The sequence below is a fragment of the Pongo abelii genome, chromosome 23, assembly GCF_028885655.2.
Source record: "Pongo abelii isolate AG06213 chromosome 23, NHGRI_mPonAbe1-v2.0_pri, whole genome shotgun sequence".
NCBI classification, from domain to species: Eukaryota; Metazoa; Chordata; class Mammalia; order Primates; family Hominidae; genus Pongo; species Pongo abelii.
In genome coordinates, this window is record NC_085929.1 from 56,471,866 (window position 1) to 56,499,556 (window position 27,691).

General features: G+C 53.0%; 1 long non-coding RNA gene and 1 pseudogene across 1 annotated transcript; both read right to left on the bottom strand.

Annotated features, from left to right (window-relative positions):
* Positions 1 to 336: 336 nt before the first annotated feature.
* Positions 337 to 26,612, bottom strand: LOC129052762 (uncharacterized). Its single transcript, XR_008517922.2, has 4 exons — positions 23,234 to 26,612; positions 11,722 to 11,913; positions 11,168 to 11,261; positions 337 to 1,567 (listed from the first exon to the last, which is right to left on the bottom strand). It is a non-coding gene; the product is annotated as an uncharacterized LOC129052762 (long non-coding RNA).
* On the bottom strand, positions 12,227 to 14,080 carry LOC134761222 (large ribosomal subunit protein uL18-like; annotated as a pseudogene).
* Positions 26,613 to 27,691: the final 1,079 nt, after the last annotated feature.

Genomic DNA, 27,691 nt, shown 5'->3' on the forward strand with positions numbered 1-27,691 from the left:
TGTGGTCTCATGTCTTTTTGTTGTTGTTGTTGTTGTCATTAATCTATTCCTCCTTTACTGATTTCTTGTTTAATTAAGTGAATATTTTCTAGTGCAATTTTTTTTATTCCTTTAATGGCTTTTTTGCCATATTTTATTTTCTTAATGGTTGCTCTACAACTTACCACATACATTTAACATATCAGAATCTACTTCAGATTTATATTAACTCCAATAATAGGTTGACATGTTATCTTTATATTATTTGTTATATTTTCCTTATTTATATTATCTTTTCTTATTTACCACTTATTATTCTCTTCATTTGTCTTTTAATTTTTTTTTTTTTTTTTTTTTGGTATAGATGAGGCCTCACTGTGTTGACCAGGCTGATCTTGGAACTCCTGGGTTCAAGTCATCCACCATCTCAGCTTCCCAAAGTGCTGAGACTTCAGGAACCACCCTGGCCACCTTCATTTGTTTCTGTGGCTCTGAGTTACCATCTGTTGTGACTTATTTACTTCAATACAATGTTGTTCCCCATACCTCCTTTGTGCTGTTATTGTCAAATATATTAAATTTTTGTTTGTTACAGGTCCAAGAATACAACCATATACATATTGTTTTACACAATTGATTTTCAAATCACTCAAAGAAAGAAGAAATGTGCATTTATACTGTCTTTTGTAATTCATTATTACATTTCTAGTGCTCTTTTTTTAGTGTGGATTCACATTTCCATCTGGGATCACTTTTAAGGCAGATCTGCCAACCATGAATTATTTTGGCTTTTGTTTATCTGAGAACTTCTTATTTGGCCTTCATGTTGAAAGATCATTTTCAGGCTATGACAATCTTGATTTACAGGTTTGTTCGGGTTTTTGTTCAGTCCTTTGAATATGTCATCCTACTGCCTTCTGTCCTTCATTGTTTCTGATGAAAAGTCACCTGCTAATCTTGTTGGAGTGCCCTTACCCATGACCATGAGGAGTCATTTTTTTCTCTTGCTACTTTCAGGATGTTTTTTGGTTGTTTTTTGTTTTGTTTTGTGTTTTGCTTTCAGCTTTCAGTATTTACGATGATGAGTCTGCATGTGGATTTCTTTGCATTTATTCTACTTTGAGGTCATAGGGTTTCTCAGATGTATAGATTAATGTGTTCAGCAAATTTGGGAAATTTCCAGGCATTATTTGTTCACATATTTGTTCTGTCTTTTCTCCTTTTCTTCTCAAGTAAACCTGTGATGAGGATGTTGGTAACTGAAAGCTGCCTCACATTGCTCTGAGGTTCTATTCATTTTTCTTCCATTTTCTGTTTTTCAGATTGCATATCTCTATTAATCTATCTTCATATTCACTGATTCCTTCTTCTGCCAGTTCCAAACCACCATTGACCCCCTCTAAAAAATCTTTTTCAATTATTGTATTTTTCAACTCCAACATTTTCACTTGATTCTCTTTTATAGTTTCTTTTTATTCATAGTCTGTATTTGAGTCTCTATTGATAGTTTCTATTCATACTCTCACTGTCTTCATATCTTCCTTTACTTCTTTCTTATAGAAAGTAAAAGTTCCTCTTCAAAGTTTCCCTTCATGTTAAAGAATAAATCATAAGTGTTAGAAATAATAGTTTCTTTTAAAGGCTAATTTTATGCTAGACATGCTCACGGACATGTAGTACATTCTGTGTCCTTGTACTTTAACCAAGATATCTGTGCTGGACGTGCTCACAGGCGTGTCCCAGCTCGCAGCCTATACCCCTTCCTTATTTGGGAATGTTATTACTTTTCTAATTTCTTTCATAAACAACTTCCTCTTTTCCTTTATGCTTCCATTACTTTTACCTATTTAGAAAAGTTTTATACTGTTAGCCAATCGGGTTTTAGTTTAAATTGTGCTGTCTGGCTCCAGTCAATGGAGACAGGACACAGTAACAGGGACAAACTGCATAAGGGATAAAAATTGCTTCCCTCTTTTGTTCAGGTGTGCTCTCGCCATTATTCCATCTGCGAGGAGCACCCTTTCTGCAGGAAGTAAAGATTGCCTTGCTAAGAGAATTAAATTTATGTTCAAGTGCTATTTCTTTGCAGCACCGGGGAATAAGCATTTACATATAACAATTCTGCATGGTTTTCTTTCGTTCTTCGAATGTATTAATGATGGACACTTGGAGGTCCCTGTCTGTTAAGTCTGGCATCTGATCCCCCCATGGGCAGCTTCTGTTACTGCTCTTTTCCCTGTGTATCCGTCATGCATTTCTATTTATTTTAATGTCTCAGGTTTTGTTAAAAACCGGACATTTTAGATAATATTTTATAGGGACTCTGGATACTGATTCCTGACCCCCCACCCCCTAGGGCTTGTTTTTGTTGTTGTTTGCTTATTTATTTTCTGACTTGGCTAGGTTACTTTAGAAACATTTAGTTCCCCCTTAGAATGGCATTTCCCCCTTCGGTGGCATTCTCTAGTGGGCTCAGCCTTGGGTGTATACACAACCACCCTAGATGACAGCAGTTTTGTTTTCACTGGGGCTATTCTCGTCTCTTTCTCTGATCTCTGCCAAGCTCTCTGCCTCATTTGCCATTACACGCAGCCTGTTAAGCTCCACTAATTACCTGCTGGTTGCTCTATTGTTTTTCACTAAGCCCTGGGGCATTAATTGCTCAGCACGCTAATTCAATTAAATTCAGGCAGAAATAGTTTTGAGTTCCAGTCTTAGGTTGATTCTGACCCAGGAGGGCACTTCTTAGCTGTCTCTTTCCTTAGTTCTTTCTAGCAAACTAGCTGGCCCGTGGTAACAGCTCATTGCTGTTAATTAGGAACTATTATTTTCTTTTTTAACTTTTATTTTAGGTTCAGAGGTACATGTGCAAGTTTGTTATACAGGTAAACTCCTGTCATGGGGGTTTGTTGTGCAGATTATTTCATTACTCAGATACTAAGCCTAGTACCCAATAGTTATTTTTTCTTCTCCTCTCCCTCCTCCCACCCTCCACTCTCAATTTTAACAGCACCTGACGGTTTCCTGAATTTTTGACTTAGCTTTCTTACAATAACATATGATTTACACTTGTCTCATGCAGGTTAAAGGCAGAGGGAGCAAGCACGGCTGCTTGGGGTCTAAACCCACAAAGCCTGCCCCGGGAAAGGTGCTGTGAGGCTTAGTGGCTCCAGCTCAGCCTGAAAGGTGCAGGTCAGGCCTCTGCTGGGAGGCAGGGAGCCCTTCAGGGGTGATTTTCATGGAGTGCGAAACTGGATCAGAGACCCCCACACACACACCCGAGGCCCCTGGGCTCAGAGGTCACAGGTCAGATGCTGCCCTTGTCTTCCTGCTTCCCCAGGAGAAGGCTGCCCACGGGACCCGGGACAACGGCACCCGGGTGCCCAGTGCACGCCTGGGGTCCCCACGACCAGTGCCACCCCACCTCCCACAGGCCCAGGACCTTGGGCTCAGCCCCAGCCCCAGAGGAAGGAGGAAACTGACAGGCCCAGGACCTTGGGCTCAGCCCCAGCCCCAGAGGAACGAGGAGACCAAGGACAGCAGCACCTGGGTGCCCAGTGCACGCCTGGGGTCCCCACAACCAGTGCCATCCCCACCCCCTGCAGGCCCAGGACCGTGGGCTCAGCTCCAGCTCCAGCCCCAGCCCCAGGGGAAGGAGGCTGCAGGGCCCTCCACCTTCTGCACTCAGGACCTGTCTGGAGTTTTCCTAATTAGCTCTCACTGTCTCCAGGTGATGCGAGCCAACTGCGTGTGTGTGAGAGGCTATTCACAGCACAGAGGGCAGAGCTGGTGCTCCCAACCACAGGTGTTCAGGGCACAGAGGCTGCCTTACTCGGCCCGGTTACACATGCAGCTTCTCTATTGATTTTCCGGCAAGCGAGCCTGCTCCAGACCCAGCTTCTGGGAGTCCTGAAGGACCCACCATCCCTAGGGTTAACCTGCCCGGCTTCCCTAGGTAGTCCCACATCCTCCACCCACCAGCACAGGGGACGTTCTTGACCCCCACCCGGGCACAAAGCTGTGGGGAGGGGGGGTCTCATGGAAGGTGAGCCTGGAGGCAGGGCCGTGCCCCTGGAGCCATACAGGGGCTCAAAAGGACCTCCTTTCCCCACCTGGGGACACCAACCGGACTGCATCCAGCCTGGGCCCTGGGGTCTCAGAGCTTTTCCCGGGAGAAAGACACTCCAGCCTCCCCTGACGAGCTTCCTCCCCAGAACAGCAGCGGCCGGGTTGGACGCCCAGTAAGGGGGCCTCGCCTCCTGCCCCCTCCATCAAGACAATCACATGGGGAAGAAAAGCTTCAGTGCCAGGGGAAAGTGGGGGGCCTAGGACAGAAGCAGCCCCCGGGGGAGGCAGGGGTCAGCCTCCAGGAGCTCCCGGTGGGGAAGAGCCTGGCAGAAATGTGAGCAGCGCTCTGGAATGAGTCAACCAGCGACAGCAGGCAAGCGGGGGCACCCTCCAATTGTCCTGAGAAGGGCCAGTTTCTGAGCCAAGGCTGCAGCAGCCCAAAGTCCCTGCGGCTGCAGCCTCCATCCCACCAGTCACAGCGACCAAGCCTCGTGGGGAAGACCTCGCCCTGCTCCCCTCCGGCCAACCAGGGTCTGCACTCTGAGCCTCTCCAGAAAGAGTGTCCAGCAGGGCCTGCAGGGCAGGAGGCGGCGCCCACTCCGTGGGGAGTGCAGGTGCCCTTCACCCCTAACCCTACCCACAGGGCTCCAGGCAGGACAGGCATGGCAGGGGTCCGCAGCCCCCCACATGGCCATCCCAGGGCTCCACAGCATCACCTGGAACGTCTCTGAGCAGCTCTGCCCAAGTCTTCCCCTCCAGAGCAGGCCCCGACCCTCAGCCCCAGGCTCACCCCAAGACCCCCGTCCTCAGCCAGGGCCCCCATGCACTGCCCAAGGTGTCCCAGCCCCGATGGCTACTCCCCGGGGGTCCCACTGCAGCCCCTGTTTCACCCCTCACCCCTCTGCTGGGACATCCGGCCAGGGACCACTGGGCCCTGTGCCCTCCCACGAGGTTCAATGTCCCCACCCCACGGCGGCCTTCTGGGGATTCCCGTTGGGGATCGTGGGGGCGGCGCCAGCATGGGGCAGGGGACAGAGCCGATTCCCTGCACGGGTGTGGTTTGGTCCGCGACGGCTACAGGGTCCTGGGGGAACGGTGGGCAGTGACCAGGAGAGCCTGGCAGGGACCCCCCATGCCAGGCCCAGCGCGGCCAGGAGGACCCAGGAGGGGTGAATGAATGAGGGAAGCAAGGAAGGGAAGGGGAGGGGAGGGGAGGAGAGGCCAGGCCCTGAGGGCAGGGCAGATCCCACCTCTGTCTCAGGCCCCCCATGAGGCGGACGGGCCCACCCTGCAGGAGCCCCCCATTCACTGCCCTGGGAGATGCCCGGCCATGTCCTGCCCTGTGGGGCCTCCAGGTCCAGGGAAGAAGTGGCCCCCTCCGGCCCTTCACAGAGGCGCATGCTGCACCCAAGGGTCCTCGACTCCACCCCGCCATCCCCTGGACCCCTGCCTTGAGCTCCAGCTTCCTCCCCGCCAGCCCTGCCATCCCCGGGAAGGGCCACGCTGTCTCCTGCCTCCCCACGGAGGTCTCATAAGCCGCCGCGCCCCGGGCTGCGAAGAAACACCCTGGTCCCCTCCCCTGCGACCCTCCCTGTCTGTCTCCTGGGTACCCGGCAGACCCCACATGGGACCCCCAGGCAGGTGTGACTTCAAACAGAAGCCACATTTCACCACCTCCTCAGAGACTCAGATGAAGGTCCACACATTAAATGCAGATCTGGAGGAGGCTGAGCAGGGTCACCTCAGACTTTTCTTGTTTTTGTTTTTGTTTTTTTTTTGAGATGGAGTCTCGCTCTGTTGCCCAGGTTGGAGTGCAGTGGTGCGATCTCGGCTCACTGCAACCTCTGCCTCCTGGGTTCACGCCATTCTCCTGCCTCAGCCTCCTGAGTAGCTGGGACTACAGGCGCCTGCCACCAGGCCCGGCTAATTTTGTTTTTGTATTTTTAGTAGAGAGGGGGTTTCACTGTGTTAGCCAGGATGGTCTCGATCTCCTGACCTCGTGATCCGCCCACCTCGGCCTCCTGAAGTGCTGGGATTACAGGCGTGAGCCACCGCGCCCAGCCCAGACTTTTCTTTTCTGTGAATGCTGCGTGTCTTGGCATTTAGCCTGACAGGTAGCATTTACTTGCAAGGAGCTCACATTGATCATCGGTCAATGATCAGGGCTCCAGAAGTAAATCATCCAGAAAGTGACCACACCGTGTCTCAGGCCACACATGGCCCGTGTGTGCCAGGCCCAGGCCAAGCCTGTGGCAGAGTGGGCAGGTGATCCTGGGAGGAGCAGAGGAGACGGGAAGGCAGGTGCCCCTCAGCTCCCTCCAGCGCCCACCTGGGTGTGGTTTCTCACCCAGAACAAGAAGAATGAAGACCAAACCCTGAGGGGAAGATGTTTCCCAGCCTCTGGGCCAGAAAAGCTGCTCCAGGGAGGAGAGGGGTTGCACACGGTGTCCCAGGTCCCCTGTCAGAGGCCACTGGCAGGACCACATCCCAGAGCCCCCCCAGAACCCAAGAGGCGCAGGCCTGGAGCCCGGCCAGGCACACACCAGGCCTACTCCGACCCTGGAAAGAGGTTAGAAACAGCCGCTGTCTGGATTCTCAATGACAAAGGGACGGATGTTCAGGAAGACAGGCGGAGTGGGGTGTGGGAAGGAGGACACTGAACAGAAAGGGCCTGGACGCCCACAATAACAAAAGCAAAAGCTGAGGAAACTTCACAGGGGGCAGGGTTGGAAAGAGGAGGGGTGGGGTTCAGGCTGGACAGAGGAGGGGGTGGGGTTCCGGCTGGAAAGAGGAAGGGTTGTGGTTCAGGCTTGTTCTGCAAACCCAGCGTGAGTACCTCAGCCTTTCTTATCCCCAGCATGCACTTGGAGCCTGTGCCCCTCACCTGAAGGCGCTCCCAGCTCGGGGGGTTTGTGCCCCTTCCTGGTCTCCTCCCCTTGGGTGTTGCCGGGACTTGTTTCTTGCTCCTAAGCCACATCATAGGATCAAAGCAATAGAGCGTCCATGGCTAAGTGTGTGTGCATGACCACACCATGTACGATTGTGACCCTGCCTTGCTGGAGCTGCTCTCTCCTTTGCTGTGGGAACACAGCAGCCGTGTTGGGCAACACCACATACCTGGGACCTTCAGTGGCCTCTAGTACCAGAGTGCAGCCTCTGGACAAAAGCCAGCGAGAAAATGAAGCCGTCAGTCCTACAGTTGAAAGGACGGATGGGTGCCAGCACCCTGAGTGAGCATGGAGGTGAACTCTGCCCCAGCTCAGCCTCCAGCCCAGCCGCCACCTGATGGCAGCCTGTGGGCCGAGCAGAGGACCCCACTAAGTGGCGCCAGACCACTGGCCACAGAGGCTGTGAGATGACAGATGTGCGTCGTTTTGAGCTGGAAGGTTTGTGGTGACCTTGTTACACAAGGACAGACGCTAACACAACGGGTTCCCACAGCAGGGCTTAGGGAGTTCTAATCACGAGACCTCAGGGGGGTCTTTTGGCTGAGTGCAGAGAATAACGCGGCTGAAGGTCATGGCCAGGGGACAGATCACCAGCCACTGACACCCTCAGCATCAAGAGCTGCTGCCGAATTGTGGCCAGGCCCTTTTCTTTTTTTTTTTTTTTTTTTTTTTGAGACAGAGTCTTGCTCTGCCACCCAGGCCCAGGCTGGAGAACAGAGGAGTAATCTCAGCTCACTGCAACCTCCATCTCCCTGGTTCAAGCGATTCTCGTACCTTAGCCTCCAAGTAGCTGGGATTACAGATGCGCGTCAGCACACCCAGCTAATTTTTGTATCTTTAGTAGAGGTGAGTTTTCACCATATTGGCCAGGCTAATCTCGAACTCCTGGCCTCAAGTGATCCACCTGCCTTGGCCTCCCAAAGTGCTGGGATGACAGGTGTGAGTCACCGCACCCGGCCAGCCAAGCCCATTTCTAAGAACGTCCATAGGAAGGAAGGAGGGACGGAGCCAGGGCCAGGACCACCCCAAGAGCAGAGTGATGGGTGCGGGTGGGGAGCGGGGCTGGAAGGGGCCCAGGGGCTGTGGTTCGTGGACCTGAGGCCCAGGCCAGCCCCCAAATGCTGCAGCTCCTGCCTCTCAAAGCAGCTTCCTAGGGACCATCAGTATAACTGTGACAGCAAACCCATCAGTAATGTGATTTAATTAAGAGATAATGACGGTGGAACTGGGAATTGTGCCGGGTAATGGGTCCTCATTGCCTCCGGAGCAGTAACTCGGAACTCAGGATATTAATGCATCACCGTGTCACTGTTTGGGGAGAATTGCCGTATTTTTCAAATGCCTTCAAACTTCTATTTTCCTTCCACGGTCTCTGAGTTTGCCCCAGCCCCTCACTGATTAGTTCCAGCTACATCTGCCTTTTCTCATTAAAAGAAAAGCTCGTGCATTTTATTTTCAATTAACTTGCAGGAATCTATCAGGAGAAAGTCCAGCTGAACCTCATCATTCACAGTGCAATTTCTCAGAACCACCAGGGACGGCAGGTGTGATCCAGGGTGGGGCTGGCCTCCCACCTGCTGGGGCACGCGCACCCCAAAGGCTCTCTCGGGCCAGAACTGCTGTGCTCAGCCTCCTGCACAGACCCACCTGCTGGGGCACACGCACCCCAAGGGCTCTCTCGGGCCAGGGCTGCTGTGCTCAGCCTCCTGCACAGACCCACCTGCTGGGGCACACGCACCCCAAGGGCTCTCTCGGGCCAGGGCTGCTGTGCTCAGCCTCCTGCACAGACCCACCTGCTGGGGCACACGCACCCCAAGGGCTCTCTCGGGCCAGGACTGCTGTGCTCAGCCTCCTGCACAGACCCACCTGCTGGGGCACGCGTACCCCAAAGGCTCTCTTGGGCCAGGACTGCTGTGCTCAGCCTCCTGCACAGACCCACCTGCTGGGGTACGTGCACCCCAAGGGCTCTCTTGGGCCAAGGCCACTATGCTCATCCTCCTCCACAAAGCAGCGAGTGTGGGGAGAGGCCTCATCACACTTTCCACCTGGCGGCAGGTGCCAGGACACCTGAGTCTCCTCTGCTCTGCCCTCCAGTGTTGTCCCCTTGGAGACACAATGGGGCAGGGCCGGAGGGCTAATGCGTTAGGATATCGGTTCTGGCCTCTGGCAGCTCTCAGAGCCTGCCTGGTGCTCCCTTGGTGAGAATCTTGCCTCTGGGCACCTCTTGACTCCCCTGGCAAGACAGAGTGGCCTGAGGGAGCCATCGGTCCCAGGGAACACTCGCCAGGACCCTCCCGCAGGCTGTGGATGTGTGTGGCCTATCCTTGGCTTCCCTGGACCAGACCTGCCCACGGGCCTCTGGTGTACGTGGGTTCAGTGCATGGATCCTGGGAGAAGAGTGGCTGTTTAACCACTGAAACATCACCTTCCTCACAGCTCTTTCCTCTCGTAAGTTCGCGCCTTTCTCCAGGCCCCAGCTGTGCCCAGTGGCAGGGATGAGATGAGATGTTCTGAAGTACTCATCAAAGGCCCGGAGAAGCATCACATGGGACAGAAGGGGAAGGACTCCTGGGGGCCCGTCCTGGGCCTCTGCCTGGAGATCCAGTGTCTTCCTGCCAGCATCTGCTGCCAAGCAGCAGCACCTCCTCCAACACCTCATGCCAAGCATTTAGTGTTTTGTTTGGGAAGTCGCCGGGCACAGCCTGTCTTTCAGGATGCAGGAGAAGACACTGGAAATATCACTCATCATCAGAACCACCCTGTTCTCCAGGGCTCAGCCCTCACCTCCACTCCTCAGGGCACGGACAGGTGGGCAGGGCTGGGAGCCTCCGCAGCCCGCACCCCTGCGAGGGGTCTTGCAGGAGGGGAGGTATCTGCAGCAGAGCCCAGTGTCCCCACCGCCGGCATCCCTGCCTGTCTGCAGTTCAGCCTGGCTCCCAGCAGGCCCAGCAGCATCTCCTCTGTGAGCCCCCAGCCCCTGTCACCAAATATCGCAGGGAAGCCTCACTTCCCCATCCCTGGGAGGACACGGTCCCTGGAGCGGACACGGCAGTGGGGCCGCCTCACATTTGCTCCCAGAGCAGACCCTCCTGCTTCCCTCCATAGCAGGCCCTCCACGGAAGCCCCCTCCCATGTCCTGTCCCCCACACAGCAACCCCCACTGCCTTCACCCGGAAGCCCCCTCCCATGTCCTGTCCCCCACACAGCAACCCCCACTGCCTTCACCCCAACCTGCCCCACCCCCACCACAGCCCCTTTCCAGCCCAGCTCCTGCTCCCACAACCCTCCTCCTTCTAGAAGCTTCTCCCCTTGGCATCCAGGTGAGGTAAGAGACTGGCAGGACTTGTTTTCTGGCCCCAGCCCCACTGACCCAAAGAGGACCTGGTCCAGGCAGGATGAAGTGAAGAAACCAGCAGGAACCAGCAGACGGAGAGAGGCGGATCCCTGGCTGCCCTCACTGCTCATTGGCATCAGACACGCCCACCAGCACCAGGACAGTTTACAAATGCCATGGCAACGACCCATAAGGTGCCACCCCTTTCCATGGCAATGACCCAGAAGCTACCGCATTTTTCCTAGAAAATTCTAAATAACTTGCCCCTCAGTTTGCATTGGCCCATCCTTAATTTGCGTATAATTGAAAGTGGGTTCTCATGGGTATAAATACAGCTGCCAAGCACCCATACACTGTTGACTGTGGGTGCACTGCCTAGGAATTAGCCCTGTCCTCAAGAAGCCGTACCGTTCAATGAAAGACTGCTGTACAACACCTCTGGATCATCCTTGAATTCCCCTTGGGGAAGCCAAGAACCCTCCCAGGCTAAGCTCTAGTTTGGGGTCTTGCCTGTCCAGTAACGGGGGGCCTCCCTCTGCCACTTCACTGGCCCTTCCTTGTTCCCCCTCCAAGTGCAGTGCCCAGAACCCAGACACCACCCACTCATGGGACCTTCCCTCTTTCTAGAGAATTCTGAGTCTTGGCCTGGCTGTCCTAACTCCCCTCCCCACAGCTTTTGACTTTCACCTCCACTGGGCTGTCCAGCCCAGCCATGACCCCAGCCCCCGGCCCCTTCCTGTTACAGCTGGAGGGTCCTGACTCCCACGTCCCCCACAGGGGCCCCCAGCCAAGCACAGCTCCAGACTTGTGGGCCCCATGCAGGCACCATGGTTCATACCTGTAATCCCACCACTTTGGGAGGCTGAGGCAGAAGGATTCTCTTGAGCTCAGGAGTTACAGACCAGCCTGGGCAACACAGCAAAACCTTGTCTCTAATGAAATAAAAGCAAAAATAAAGAAAATCAAGATGGCAGCAGCAGAGCAGGTCCTCTCATGCGTGCTTGCCCAGCATGTGGCTGGAATCCTGCCAGCTCTGCCCCTCTTCCTGCAGGTGAATGATGGGGACCCTGCACAGTACCCCCCTCCTCAGAGATGCCTGCCCTGATGCCCACACAGTGACAGCCCTGCCCTCTCCAGCCCCTGCTGTGTCCCTCCACCTTCACCCCACAGTGACTGTGTGCGTCTGTCCGAGTCCCCACACACCACAAGCCCGTGGTTGAGGGTCTCTGCCTGTTGCTGAAGCCCCAGTCCCTGGTGTGTCCCCCAGGCTATGGTAGGGGTCCCCCAGAGCATCTGTCTACCACTGTAGTCAGTTCCAATTTCAGACATCAGTGTCCACAGGGGCTTTGGCGCAGATGCCAGTGCTTTGGGCTGGCCTCTTCTACAACTCACCTCCAGCCATGTCATGGCCTCAGCTTAAATCCCTTCAGATGCACAAGTGACCAGGCCAGCACAGCAGCCTGTCCACCTGTCTGAGTGACCCTCCTGCCCTGCTGGCCTTTTCTCAGGGCCAGGCTGCAGGTTAAGGCTACAGTGAGCTATGACTGCACCACTGCACTCCAGCCTGGGTGACAGAGCAAGACCCTGTCTCAAAAAAAAAAAAAAATTATCAAAATCAAAAATGAAAGATGGGATATCACTACAGATCCTACAGAAATAAAAAGGATGATAAGAGAATGCTATGAACAATTTTATGCCAACAAATTACATAACAGATTAAATGGACAAATTACTGAAAGAAACTACAAAGACTTACTCAACAAGTAAACAGATTGAAATAGTGATTTTTGAAATTTCCACACTGAAAAGCACAAGGACGGACGACTTCACTTGTGAATTCTACCATACTTTTTTTTAGTTGCTGTCAACAAGTTTATTGTCTTTATCTGGAAAATCCTCATAGAAATTGTTTGGTGTCGCTTTCAGCAGCCTGCTTCTGTGCTCTGAGGAAGCTTGCCTTCTTTTGAACTACCCCGTCTTTCTTCTGAGCAAGGGACATTTTCACCTCTTCTTTTTAACTTCTTTCTTGGGCTTCTTTTCACAGACTGGATTATCTTGTACAGCAGCATGAGCTTTCTTTTTTTTTTTTTTTTTTTGAGATGGAGTCTCACTCTGTCACCCAGGTTGGAGTGCCGTGGCGCAATCTTGGCTCACTGCAACCTCCGCCTCCCAGGTTCAAGCGATTCTCCTGCCTCAGCCTCTCGAGCTGCTGGGATTATAGGCATGAGCCACCATGCCCGGCCACAGCGTGAGCTGTCTTATATATCTCCTCCATCATGTCTGGAGTTAAGCTTTTTTTTTTTTTTTTTTGGTGGAGTCTCACTCTGTCATTCAGGCTGGAGTGCAGTGGCGCGATCTCAGCTCACTGCAACCTCCACCTCCCAGGTTCAAGTGATTCTCCTGCCTCAGCCTCCCAAGTAGCTGGGATCACAGGCACCCACCACCACATCCAGCTAATATTTGTATTTTTAGTAGAGATGAGCTTTCACCATGTTGACCAGCTGGTTGTGAACTCCTGACCTCAAGTGATCACCCTGCCTCGACCTCCGTAAGTGCTGAGATTACAGATATGAGCCACTGCGCCTGGCCTACCCTGTTCTTTATGTATTGAGAGAACTGTTTCTTGTAAGCATCTTCATCTTCCTCCCAAATCCCCCCCAAATCTCCCCCCCAATCTCACCTTGAAGTGTAATCCCCGTAATCCCCATGTGTTAAGAGTGGGACCAGGTGGAGGTAATTGGATCACAGGGGCAGTTCCTGCCATGCTGTTCTCATGATAGTGAGTGAGTCTCACAAAATCTGATGATTTTATATATGTCTGTCATTTCCCCTGCTGCCACTCACTCCATCCTGCTGCCCTGTGAAGAAGGTGCCTGCTTCTCCTTTACCTTCCACCATGATTGTAAGTTTCCTGAGGCTTCCTTAGCAATGCAGAATTCTGACTCAATTAAACCTCTTTCCTTTATAAATTACCCAGTGTCAGGTATTTCTTCATAGCAGTGTGAGAATGGACTAACATAACACCTTGGCTTATGTTCTCTCTTTTGGGGCATCAGTAATTCTTACTTTCATCTTGACACATCCAAATCCCACTCCTTTCTCAGTAATAATATCCCATTAGAATACCACCTGACCTGCCAAGCCAGAAAGAAGCTCTCTTATTAATTAATTAAATTATTTAAATTAAATTCTTTGCTTTCAGAATCATGACCAGGGAATTGTTTGGTACTGTGAGGGATAGACCAGCCTCCATCCACAGCTCCCTTTAGGGCACCAAAAACTTTATTACCAGTGGTAGTTCTGGCAAGGCCTGCATCCAAAGAGTAGGCAAAGGCACCCGGTTGACCATCTATGCTTTCCACATTGTATTCATCGCCAGTCACCTCCACTTGGCCTTCTTAGATCTTGTCCAGGCCAAACCTATTGAGAAGCCTGTGGGCCAGCAGCAGCCAGGACAATATGCTGCAGTGTCATTTGTCAGGCCAAACTTCACACCATATTTTGGCAGTTCGTGTGCATATGCTACGCAGACTATCATATCCCCCTCTATATGGGCATAAGCAATCTAACAAATGATATCTCTGTTTGTTACACAAACTATCATCCTGTATTTGGATGTGTTGTGTTTATTTTTATCCTGTATCACCAAATGTTTCTGAGCATAGTGATCAGTTTTACCCTCTCCTCATCTTCTACATTTCACTTAGTATCTCTTAAAGTAGGCCTTATTCTTAATTTTAACAAACCCCATCCTGTGGAACAGAGACCCACGTCTGTGGCTCAACAGAGACCTACAGGCCCAGCAACACTGGGCAGGGAAAGGCTTTACCAAACATTTAAATAAGAAGAAATGCTAATCCTTCAAACATTTTTTCAAAATAACGGAAGAGAAGGTAAGACTTCTAGATATGGTTTGGATGTCTTGTCCCCTCCAAATCTCATGTTGAAATGAGATCTCCAATGCTGGAGGTAGGCCTAGGGGGAGGTGTTTGGGTCACAGGGCTGGATCCCTCAAGAATGGCTTGCAGTAATGAGTGAGGAGAATTCACTCATTATTCCTGAGGCCCTCACCAGAAGCAGATACCAGCATTATGTTTCCTGTATAGCCTGCAGAACCATAAACCAAACAAACCTCTTCTCATTATAGATTACCCAGCCTCAAGTAATTCTTTATGGCAGTGAAAACTGGACTAACATGCTTCCCAACTAATTCTGAGGCCAGTATTACCCTGAAACCAAAACCAAAGATATCACAAGGAAGAATATCCTTTCTGAATACAGATACAAATATCCTTAACAAAATACAGAATTCAGCAATGTATAAAAAGGATTATATCCTAAAACCAAAAAAGAATTTATCCCAGGAATGCAAGGTTGGCTTAACATCCACAAACCAATTAATGCAAAACATTAATAGAATAAAGGGACAAACCACACAATCATCTCAAAAGACACAGGAAAAAATAGAAAATTGCAAGTGTTGGTGGTGATGTGGGGAAACTGGAACCTCGTAAACTGCTGGTGGGAATGTAAAATGATGCAATTGCTTTGGAAATCAGTCCAGTGGCTCCTTAAAATGTTAAACAGGGCTGGGCACAGTGGCTAACACCTGTAATCTCAGCACTTTGGGAGGCCAAGACAGGCAGATCACCTGAGGTCAAGAGTTTGAGAACAGCCTGGCCAACATGGTGAAACCCCATCTCTACTATAAATACAAAAATTAGCCCAGTGTGGTAGTGCATGCCGGTAATCCCACCTACTCTGGAGGCTGAGGCAGGAGAATCATTTGAACCCAGGAGGTAGAGGTTGCAGTGAGCTGAGATTACATCACTGCACCCCAGCCTGGGTGACAGAATGAGACTCTGTCAAAAAATAAAAATAAACATGTTAAACAGAGAGTTAATGTATAACCATGCAATTCACTCCTGGGCATGCCCAAGGGAAATAAAAACATACATCCACAAAAACATATATGCAGAGAGATCACGACGGCTGACAGGCACAGACAGTATGTACCTCCTCCATGGAGAGGAACAAAATAGTAAACAGATGTGCACATTTTGAACAGACCATCCCGGAGAGAATGCTAGGATTCACCAGAGATGAGACAGGAAGCACCAGAAGAAGTAAGGACAGGGCTCACAGCAGCCTGCCCAGCCAGGAGCTGACAGCCTCCAGGTGGGAGTCTTCTGGACATGCCTAAACTATAAGAAAGAAACTCCCAGGTCTCCACACTCTGAAATGGGCTTTTATAATCTTGGCTATGGGAGAAACCATCCACCCACTAGGTCCTCAGGCCTGACATATGGAGCTGTCTGAACATTGCACAGAGACATCGCTCCAGAAAAGGGAACCCACAAAGAACCTCACAGGCATTCAAACCTGGAGCAGCCTCAGCTGAGGCCGTTTTGAGAGCCTCACTACCGGGGATCTACCTACATGGCTGCAGCCACTGCACTGCTCCAAGGAGACAGGGGAGACTGGGCACTGCCACACACTCCTGGGAGGTGCCCTGTCACCTTGCTGTGGTCTGCTGTTGAGACTGATGCATGAGCAGACCACACTCCACACAACTTCTTACTCAAGCTGCTTGCCTAGGAGAAACCCCACCCACTGTGGTCTCAGGCCCAAGGCACCAATTGGAGAGTTGAGCACTGAACTGCACCCTGCCCTCGGCCTGAGTTTGGGCTGAAACCACTGCAGCTGTTACTCAACCAAGAAAAGACAGGGAAGCTAGGCTCTCCTACACATACTCAAGACAAGACCCACTGCCCTGCAATGGGTTGCCGTGGGACTGAGATCCAACCAGACCACACTTCCTACAGCGTCCTGCCCATGCTGCTTGCCTGGGAGGAGCCCCACCCTCCCTGGTCTCAGGCCCAAGGAACCATTTTTAGAGTTTAATGCAAAGCTGTGCCCTGCCCTCAGGCCAAGTTCGACTTGACATGGCTAAAGGTGCTGCCCAGTCAAGGAAGGACAGGGAAGCTAGGCTCTCCTACACATACTCAAGACAAGACCCGCTGCCCTGCTATGGGTAGCTGCGGGACTGGGGACTTCCCCTACCCAACCCATCACAGCTTCCAGCAACAACAACACAGACTGTTTGGATCCCAGTGGGTTGCTCCATCACCACTGCCGCCATCACCCAAACCACAGCAGCTGCCCAGTTGGTAGCAATGGGGTGAATCTGCTTATTTTTAGGCTCTAGAGCAGCTTACACTGGCTGCAGCGTTGGTGGGTCCTGGGGCTGATTTTTGGGCCTCCAGGTGGCTTGCTTAGAAGCTAGTAGTGGGAGCAGTGGGCCCAGGGATATGGTTTAGGTGAGGGTTGAAATATTACCTACTGGGTACATTGTTCACTGTTCAGGTGATGGGTACACTAAAAGCTCTGATTTCACCACTACGTAATGTATACATGTAAGAAACCTGCACTTGTATCCCCTAAATATATTTAAAACTTTAAAATTAAAAAAAAAAATCACCTGGGCCAGGCGCGGTGGCTCACACCCATAATCCCAGCACTTTGGGAGGCCAAGGCAGGCGGATCACCTGAGGTCAGGAGTTCAAGACCAGCCTGGCCAACATGATGAAACACTGTCTCTACTAAAAATACAAAATTAGGGCATGGTGGCACATGCCTGTAATCCCAGCTACTTGGGAGGCTGAGGTAGGAGCATTGCTTGAACCCAGGAGATGGAGGTTGCAGTGAGCCAAGATTGCGCCACTGCACTCCAGCCTGGGCAACAAGAGCAAAATTCCATCTCAAAAAAAAAAAAAATCATCTGTACCCACACACCCTCACATTTGTACACACCCACACACAATTTTGTTCTCCCAGGTGAATGATTTGACAGCCAGCCCCAGACTTCATATGATGTTACCCTCCCATATTTTAGCATACATCTCTAAAATAGAAGGATTCTAAATAAAGATAACCACAATATTACTAGCAAACCTAATATTTTTATTAAACAATTGTTCCTGTCATCAAATATCTTGTCAATGGTCAAATTTCCCTAGTCATCTCATATATTGGATTAAATCGGGATCCAAAAGTTGTCTACACATTCCAGTCTCAATAACTATCCAAATTTTATAAACTCAATTTCACGTTTAAACACAGCTTTATCACTTCAATTTTCCTTTAAAATGTAGATTCTGAATGGCTGGTAGACTAGGCTCATCTGGGCCCTGAAGCTCCCCTTGGTTGCAAGCGTGAAGTGACATCAGCCCACACCTTCAGGTTGAATAAGTCTATCTTATAATCTAGTTAAGAAAAACTAGCCAGGCCTTTTAAAAATGTTTTTTCTCTTTCTTGTCAGGGAGTAGACTTTATATTCTGCCCTCCAGAATATAGAGTTAATTTATGGTAACACTGTTTATGACAACTTCAGATGGGAAGTAACCCAAATGTCCATCAGAAAGAGCTTGGCTAAACAGACTACGTTATGTCCAACCAATGGAAAACCATGCCACATTTAAAAACAGTGAGGTGGCTGGGCGTGGTGGCTCACACCTGTAATCCCAGCACTTTGGAAGGCTGAGGCAGGTGAATCACTTGATGTCAGGAATTCGAGACCAGCCTGGCCAACATGGTGAAACCCCGTCTCTATTAAAATGCAATAATTACCCCGGTGTGGTGGTGGGTGCCTGTAATCCCAGCTACTCGGGAGGCTGAGGCAGAGGAATCACTTGAACCCGGGAAGCAGAGGTTGCAGTGAACTGAGATCGCGCCATTGCACTTCAGCCTGGGCGACAAAATAAGACTCTGTCTCAAAAATAATAATAATTAATTTAATTTAATTTAATTCTAAAAATAAAAAAATAAAAACAGTGAGGTCACTCTATCTGTGATAATGTGAAAGTACCAAGCTATACAGGTGAATTAAAAAATTAAACAGTGTGGGAAAAAACAAACTTGTACATAAATATTCACAGCAGCGCTATTCACAATCCCCAAAGTATAAACAGCCCAAGTGCTCGTACGCTGACGAATGGACAAGCAAACTGTGGAAGCCCCATGCAACGCAGTGTTGTTCAGCCATGGGGAGACGTGAAGCTCTGACACCTGATACAGCCAACGCGCTTTAAACCATTGCACCAGGTGCGGGAAGTCAGGTACAAGAGGACCGGTACGGTATGATTCCACTCACAGGAAACGTCCAGAACGTGCAGCTCCACACACTCAAAGCCGATCAGTGTTGCCAGGGGCTGGGGGAAGAGGAAGGAGGAGGGACTGCTGATGGGAACGAGTGTCCTTTGGAGGTGATTGAAAGATCCCAAAATTGACTGCGATGATGGTTACACAGCTCTGAGAATGTGCTAAAAACCAGTGAATTGTGTGCCTTAGATGGGTGAATTTTCTCACGCCAATATCTCAGTAAGGCTGGAAGGACACACACCTGCTCAGCGAGGAGGAAGGCCTGGGCCTTGCTTCTGTGGGCAGAGTCTGTGGGGTCCATTGGCTCAGCCCCAGCCTCTCTGTGCAGCCCTGGGGTCTGGCTCCTTCTGCCACACCCCACAAGCTGCCCCCTCTCCACAGCCGGGGCCCCAGGCCTGCTCCTCTCTGGGCTGAGCATCACCTTTGCCAGAGGAAGGTCAAAGCACCTGGACCCCAACACCCCAAGGACCCTTGCAGGCCTCTTCCGGGATCCACCTCTCAGTGAGCGCTGCCGGTGAGCACCCCTGGGCCTGAGGGCTGGGCATCCCCCAGGTGTGCAAGGGGCTCTCCGTGCAGGGCTGTGAGCAGAGTGGGGGCAGCCGGCCGCAGTCTCCAGCCCCTGGGGCCTGCTGGCATCCCCACCAGCCCCCAGCCTGGGCACCCCACCCAAGGAAACTGGCTCCCAGAGTCGGGGGCACTGGTTCATATTCACACAGGCAGCAGAGAGCTGCTGAACCCTGAACGTGAGGCAGGGAAGAAAGTTGAAGCATCTGCTATCTATAAATCAAAATGAATTTACTCTTCCTCTAAGGACAGCCGCTGTAATAGGCCGCAGCCAACAGGTCCCATGGTGTGATTTATGCGCAGGAAGCCACTGCTCACACCAGGTGTGGAAGCATTCATAACCCCCAGGGGACCCGCTGCTCCACAGAACCCTATGGAAAGCTCAAGGAAGGCCGGGCTTCGGGGGTCACAGGCCGGGTGCCAGAGCTGCTCACATGGGTGGTGCCGGAGGGAGCCCTGGGAGGAGCCGTCAGCCCAGGCAGTGGGTGGAGACAGGCTCTGCCTTCACCAGTTCCGCCCAGCTCCTGGGTCGCCCACCACAGTCCCGGCCAGAGCAGGCAGACGTGCAGATGCCAAGCCACACTTGCTCATTAACTCACATCCTCACTACAACGTAGTTGTCGAGTAAATGCTCTCCATGGGTTAAAAATTTAAGTAGAGATGGCTGGGCGCAGTGGCTCAAGCCTGTAATCCCAGCACTTTGGGAGGCTGAGGCGAGTGGATCACGAGGTCAGGAGACCGAGACCATCCTGGCTAACACAGTGAAACCCCTCTCTACTAAAAATACAAAAAATTAGCCAGGCATGGTGGGGGGGTGCCTGTAGTCCCAGCTACTCGGGAGGCTGAGGCAGGAGAATGCCGTGAACCCGGGAGGCGGAGCTTGCAGTGAGCCGAGATCTCGCCACTGCACTCCAGCCTGGGCGACAGAACGAGACTCCGTCTCAAAAAAAAAAAAAAATATATATATATATATATATACATGTAGAGACATGAATGCCGATTCTTATGATGCTTATTTATTCACGAAACCAATGGCTTAGATACCAGAAATTCAGTCCCTGGGTTGACACCAAACCCAACTGCTGGCTTTTCCTGCTGAATGGAGGGGCTGGGAGAAGCCGCCTCCAGCTGGCAGCCTCAGACCTGTGTCCACCTGGCAGGCCCCCACCCAGGCGGGGACAGGCCACCAGGCGGGAGTCACTGGGGCATTGCTGAGGCTCAGGACACTTGCAGGATGAGTGAAGGAGGAGGAGAGGGAGGAAGGCGGAGAGGACCACCTAAGCCACTCTGACCTTGCCTCCTGGCCACGCCTGGGATCTTAGAGGCAGGAGCTGGGGGGCCGCAGGGCTAGGGGCCACAACCACTCTCCAGCTGCTGTCACCCTCCGTGGCAACGAACCCCAAAGCCCCCACCTCCCCACCGCGGGTGCCACACACAGACCTGGTGCAGCTTCCACATTATCCATGTCAGTGTTTCCCACGCAAGGCCAAGAATTACCAGGAAGCTGCTATCACGGCCCAGCAGCACCCGTCAGCCACCACTCACCTCGTTCTGGCTCCAGCTAATCGTGCCAGGGTGCGGAGAAGCCCGGGAAGCCAGCTCCCCATGAGCCCCTGGCTCAGCCCCACAGCCTGACTGCATCATCCGAGCCCTTGGCCCTGGCCTGCCCTGACCCTCCTGTCCCCGGGCCTGTTTCCAGCCTCCAGTATCTGCAAACAGAAAAGGACAGTGCCCCACCCAGGGGCTTCCCTTATGGCCCCTGCGGGGAGGGAGGCCGCCCCACTGCAGGTCGGCCTGTAGCAGCTGCACCTGAGGCAGGGCTAGCGGCCCCTGTGGGAAGGGAGGCCGCCCCACTGCAGGTGGGCCTGTAGCAGCTGCACCTGAGGCAGGGTCGGGAGGAAATGGCCACCCGGGTCAGCCAAGTCAGATGGGAGCGGGATGGGTAGGAGCCCAGTGGGCCTGGGGCCTGCAGCCACCACCACAGCAGCACACCCAGGGCAGGGTGCATGGGGACCCCAGGCCCTCAGGAGAGAGCTGGACCTGAGTCCATAGCAGGCATGGGAACCAAACCAACCGGGCTGCTGGACAGGTGCCTTCCAGCCCCGCTGACCAGCCCTGTGCCCAAATGGACGTCAAAGCAGGAGTGCTGTGCATCCACCAGGAGCTGGAGCGGGAGGCTGGCACAGCCTCCTCGGGCAGGTGTGGGCATGTGGCCCCAACCTCTGCAAGGTCATGCCTTTTTTTTTTTTTTAGTCTAATTAAAGATTGGTCAATTTTGTTTATCTTTTCAAAAAACTAACCTTTTGTTGATTCTTTGTATTGTTTTCTAGTCTTATTTTGTTTGGTTCTATTCTGACCTTTATTATTTCCTTCCTTCTATTAATTTGGGGTTTGGCTCATTCTTGCTTTTCAATTTCTTCGAGGTGCACTGTTAGGTTGTTTACTTTAAGTCTTTCTATCTTTATATATATAAAGTGTATCTCTTTATCTATCTATCTATGTAGATAAATAGATAGATACAAAGTGACAGGGACTCACTCTGTCACACAGGCTGGAGTGCAGCGAGCGGTACAATCATGGCTACCTGCAGCCTCGACCTCCTGGGCTCAGGTGCTCCTCCCCACTCAGCCTCCCAAATAGCTAGGACCACACACACACACCACCACACCCAGCTAATTTTTGTATTTTTAGTGGAGATGGAGTTTCATTATGTTGGCCAGGCTGGTCTTGAACTCCTGACTTCGTGATCCGCCCACCTCGGCCTCCCAGATGGCTAGGATTACGGGCATGAGCCACTGCGCCCGGCCCTGACTGTGTCTTTTCCAATAGCCTCTCTTTGAGCTCATTGAGTCTTTCCTCTGCTTGACCCATTCTGCTGTTGAGAGCCTCTATCAATTTTCCAGTTCAGCAGATGTTTTTCTCAGTTCCAATATTTCTGTTTGATTTTTTAATTTCAATATCTTTGTTAAAATTCTCTGATAAGTTTCTGAATTGATTTTCTGGGTTATCTTGGAGATCGCTGTTTCCCTACAACTGCTATTTTGGATTCTGGATCAGAGGCTCACATGTGGCCACCTCATTAGTCACTGGTTCCTTGCTTTGTCCCTTTGAGTGGTTCACAGTTCCCCTTTCGCTTGTTTCTTGTGAATGCACATCTATGTCTTTGCATTGAAGGATTAGTTATTTATTCCAGTCTTCTCTGTCAGGCTTGTTTTGGTTTTTACTGGGTATGTTTGCTTAGAGACTCTTTGCCATGTACCTGTTGAATTTTTTTTCTGCTAGGTTGCTGCCTCCTTCTTCGGCACTAGAGGGCAACATAAGTCCAGGTTTTCTTCACCTCCAATAAAGGATCAGAGTGGGGCTTCCCGTCCCAAATGGGGGAGGTCCCACAGGGGATACCCCGGCAGTGTGGGAAGACTGGCCAGGGGTCCATGCCCAGGGAACCTATGGACTGTGCCTCCTACCATGTAGCTGAACAGCCTGACTTGGTGCCTCCTTTGGCTGCATTACAGGGCAGTTTTTAGGGCTGGAGATGCTAGTCCCACCTCTTCCCTTTGTCTCTGGCTGGCCTCAGGGATATTTCTCCTTTAAGCATTCTGAATGCTTCCCTTGGGTTGAAGCAGAACAAGTCTCCTGGTAGGGAGCCCAAGACACTGGGAAGCTGGTAGTCCACCTTGATCTCATTTTTCCAGTGCAGAAGCCGTGAGTCAGGGGAGACTTGCCCACACTTTTTGTGCAGGTAGACTGGGGGAAGGGACATCATAGATACAGAATTCCAGTTCTCTTACTGCTTGCTCAGAGTTTATTCACTTCTCTGTGGCCCTGGGGACTGTCTCATCCTCATATTTGAGTTCTGGGATGTTGCTGGAGATAATCTTGGTGCTGAATATTTGTTTTGGATTTTCTGTGGCGGAGAGTGAAGCCAGCTTGCTTCTATGCTGCCATCTTGGAACTAGCCATCTCAATTCTTTTTTCATTTGCTTTTAATTATAGGTGATAATAACAGCTGAACTCCATAAACCAGCAGGCGCCACATGCAGGTGCATTTGCCACATATTGATCCTCCAAGGTGGGGGTTGGCTAACCCATCCTGGGCTCTACTCCCCACCCCCGACCTGGCTCTCCCATGGGGGCGCCATGGGAGGCCGGTTGCTGAGCCCCAGAACCTGGCTGTCCTCACCTGTACAACAGGATGGGGTGGGGAGTCAGAGGAGGCAGGGAGGAACCTGGAGGGTCTTGGTGCTTCAGAGTGGGAGTCCCCACAGCTGGGCTGATGTTAAAACTCTGCGGCGAGAGACCAACAAGAGATGTGTTTCATTTGCAACGGGAGAAACACTGTAATGAGATAAGGTAGAGCCGCACTAAGAGTCAGTGAGCAGAACATTGTAAGCGAATCATAATTTCATGAAATATCCACGCAGGAGGGGTCCTAGCTCAGCAGAGCCGTTGTCGGCCTGGTCAAGGGCCAAGCTCACACGCAGGCCCCCTCCAGGGGGTCCAGGCTTCTTACTGCGTCACTGAGTCTGGCTGCCCCAGCCCCAGGGCTCCCAGAAGCCCCCACTCACACAGTGGAGTACGCACCCCACCATGCTCCCTGGAGGGGGGACTTTGGCTAGGTCCCGAGAGTCGGGGGCAGGGGGACCTCTGGGCGCTTCACTTTGGACACTCATTATACTGAAATATGCATAGAATTTGGCCGTAATCTTCTGCTTTCCATGAGAACAATGTGATTTTTGTAAACTAGCAGAGGCCTTCTCTCCTACTTGTTGTGTGGGGGTCATTTTTGGGAACCTCCAGCCTTTGTGCATTGCTCCCAGCCCCCACTCCCTGGCATCCACGGGCCCTCAAAGCCCACAGAGATGGAACAGCTGTGCTGCCCGGCACCTGGCCTTCGGCCCAGCCAAGCTTGCTGCCCTGAAGTGAGCCCAGCAGAGGCAACAGGATGACAGCCTCCAGCTCCGGCCACAGACACCGCCTGACCAGCTGTCATTCCAGGTAGACAGGAAGACACTCTGAGTCCCTCTCAGAGCCATCCCTCAGAAGGGGGAGCACTGGGGGAGGGTTGAGGAGGCCTCTGAGGCGGTGGTACCCGGCCGACCTCCCTTCCTCCAGATGCTCACAGGACTCAGTGCCACGGCCCAGCCTGGGGGTGAGCGCTCAGCCATCAGGTGGGACCCCTCACCCCTCGCTCCTCCCCAGCAACTTCTTCAGTGCAGTGGGCGCCCAGAGGACAGGGCCTGTGAGGCCAGGGGTCACTGTCCACAAGACCGCAGGGCTGGACCGAGGCTCTGTGGGGATGGAGATGGTGATGGTGCACAGAGGAGGCTCAGAGGTAGCACTGACCAGGCATGGGGACAGGCCGGGGGGGTCAAGGACGAGACCCGAGGGGACTCCCATGCTGAGAGGGCCTCAGGGGAGGGGCACATCTGCAGGAAGGGGCTGCAGGGCCTCCCACCTACCCCCTGTGCTCGCAGTCCAAGCACAACCTGGGTGCTCAGAGCCTGCGCCCAAAGGATTTGGAGCCCGAGTGGGTCTTTAGGGGATGGAGTGAGCAGTGCAGATTCAGGCTGGACCTCCTGGAGGTCTGACTGAGGGTCTTTGCTCCCTACCTGCTGCTGCCCCTGGTTCCTGCCACCCCCATGTGGCCCAAGGCAGGGCCCACCCACAGAGAAGGGGACCTGGGGCTCAACTCCTCACTGTATTCTCCCTGCAGCCCCTGTCCTCTCCCCATGTGACCAAGGGGCTCTCCCCACCTGGCTGAACCCCCAGCTCCCTAAGCCTCACGTTTCTGCCCTCCCTTTCTTGCCCGCACTGCCAGACACATGACTGTTTCCTCCTCCCCGAAGTCAGGCAGGAATAACCTCCCCAAACCAGAGGGACTCCCCGGCAGGTGACAGAACCGGCCAGGGGCAGCGGTGGTCCGGGGGCCAGCCTAGGGCTCGGGGGCAGCTTGGCAGGGGCTTGAGACCCGGAAAAATGGACTCCGACACTACTCAGGAGGACCCCCCAAAAATGTCCACAGCATTACACACTGACGGACACTTTGGAATCATCCCAGCCTCTCCGAGCAGCCCGTCCTCCTGCTTGACAAGTCCCACCACAGCCTCAGAAATGGGAAAAACAGATCGGCTTTCCCAAACTGCTCACGCCCCAAGCTAGGAAGGAGCAGCTCAACTTTGAGCCAATTCCACAAGCAAACAGTGCTGGTTTTAGGGAAGGATGAGCCGGACTCCATGCGAGGGTGTCGGATGCCAACCCTGCACACCTGGGTGGGCAGCTGCACCCAGGAGGAGCGGGTGCGGGGGACGAGGCCAGCTGGACACACCTGAGCAGGAAGCTGGGATCCCACGCTGGATACGGAGCCCCCTGCCTGAACCCGAGACCCCCACCAGCCAGTCATCGTGTAGACTCCAGACCCCCACCAGCCAGTCAACCCAGGGAGGTGAGCATGACTCAGTGGGCGCCCCCACAGTGGGTCAGCTTTGCTAGGGCACAGCCCGGAACCCAGGGAAATTGGATTCCTCTGCGCTCTATTTTGAAGGCCTTTTCACATCAGCGTACTAAGTTCCTCCTCATTCTTTTTAACCCACTGCCACAGGTTTTTCAGCCAAGACAGGGCAGAGTGGTGTCAGTCAGAACAGGAGGCCACACACTGTGAACTTGGTTCCCAAACATGAAACCCTGACGGCTTCCTGCCCTGAGCGCTCTGGGTCTCAGCTGCCCATGCCGAGGCGCTCCTCCGGGGGCTGCGAGGGCCCGGGGTCCTAGCGAGGTAGGGAGGCTGCGGGGAAGTCAGTGGGGTGCGGGAGGTGTGGACACCTCCCCAGCCCCAGCCGGCTCCGGTCCCGGTGGCCTTGGGCCAGAACGGATCTGCTCATGAGGTGGGCACCAGCCCCGTGGGCTCAGGGAAATGAAATGTCAAAGGCTCTGGTTTTGGGGGAAAAGGTAGAGAACCTCTTGCTCCCTCCTCGTCCTGAAAAGCCAAGACGCACCAACTCCCCGAACCTACACGCCCACCCTCCCACGCTCAAGCCGAGCGCACCGCACTGTAGGACGGAGGACCGCGGCGAGGGCGCGCCCTGGGAGACAGAACACTGGAGAGCGCACGACCTGGACAGCGTGCGAGGCCAGGATCCGCATCTGAGCCGCTGGGAACCCATGAGCCCCGTCCATGGAGCTGAGGAAGGGGGTCGCCCCACGGGGTGAGCGCCGTCTACGCAGCGCGCTTCCTCTTCTCTCGTTAGCGCCGCGGAACCAGCCTCTGGTTCTGCACCTCGCGCTCTGGGAGCAGCGCCCGGCTTTGGCGAGCGCTTCCCCGGGACTGTCCAGCCTCTGCTCCGCTCGCCCCGCCAGGCCCGGCTCAGCGAAGCCCCCACTGTCCAGCCCAAGGCCCCGATTCCCCAAAGCCAGGGCCCCGGGGCAGCATTGGAACAGGGCGCGGACGCCAGTCCTCTGAGCATGGAGTCATTGCAGCTTTTGAGAAAAGAAAGCGGACGCCACCCCATCGAGAACGCGGCGCCTTTAGGGACGTTCCTGGGCCTTCAGGGAGTGCCGCCGGCTCCTCGGCCCCTGCCTCCTCCAAGCCCCCACCCCCGACAGCCGCCTCCCTGGGGACCTCCCCTCGGGCTGCGCTTTCAGCCCAAACACAGGGAGGTCTTCCAGGAGCCTGCCCAGTCCCCACAGCAGCCCAGAGACCCCCACTCCCACCTTTACCTGCCAAGCCTTCAGAGAGGGCGCCTGGACATGCCCCGCAGGGGAGGAGCCCCGCCTCAGCACCCCTGCAAGTGGCAGCAACCCAGAAAACCCGTGAGAGGCCTCTGAGCAGCCCGGGAAGTGGCTGGAAGACGCACAGGCAGCTCACCCCTCTGTAAGAGCAAGGACCGGAGAACACATGCTGACCCCTGCTTTTGCAGAGGGGCGACGCTCCAGGACAGGTGCACTCAGCAGGTATCCATCTTATTTCACACCTTTGTGTTTACATCATCTTATTTTGCATTTTATGTCTAATTAATAATATGCAGCTGGCCAGGCGCAGTGGCTCAAGCCTGTAATCCCAGCACTTAGTGAGGCTGAGGCAGGTGGATCACTTGAGGGCAGGAGTTCGGGACCGGCCTGGGCAACATAGCAAAACCGCATTGCTAATAAAAATACAAAAATTAGCCAGCCGTAGTGGTAGGCACCTGCAGTCCCAGCTACTCCGGAAGCTGAGGCAGGAGAATCACTTGAACCCAGGAGGCAGAGGTGGCAGTGAGCTATTGAGCTATTGCACTCCAGCCTGGGCAACAGAGAAAGACTGTCTCAAAAAAAAAAAAATATGCAGCAGATTATGTGGTCAGCCCAGGCAGTACCCCCCACTCAGCCCTCTGTCCCTACAGCTCCAGGCACTCCCCCACCCCAGCCCCTCCCCTGGACAAGAGGTAATGCCCAGAGGGTGAAAATCCACCAAGGTTAAGCCAGAAACAAAAAGCTCAAAGCTTCAGCATCTCCCTCCGCTCAGACCCACTTAGAGCAGATTCCTCTCATCAACAGTACGATCAGGCTGTGGGTGGCAAAGAGAAGGGGTGCAAACTGCACCCGCCATTAGCTGGGCTTCTCGGTGGTAGCCCTGAGTGCTCCACGGCCTGTCCTCACCTGGCTC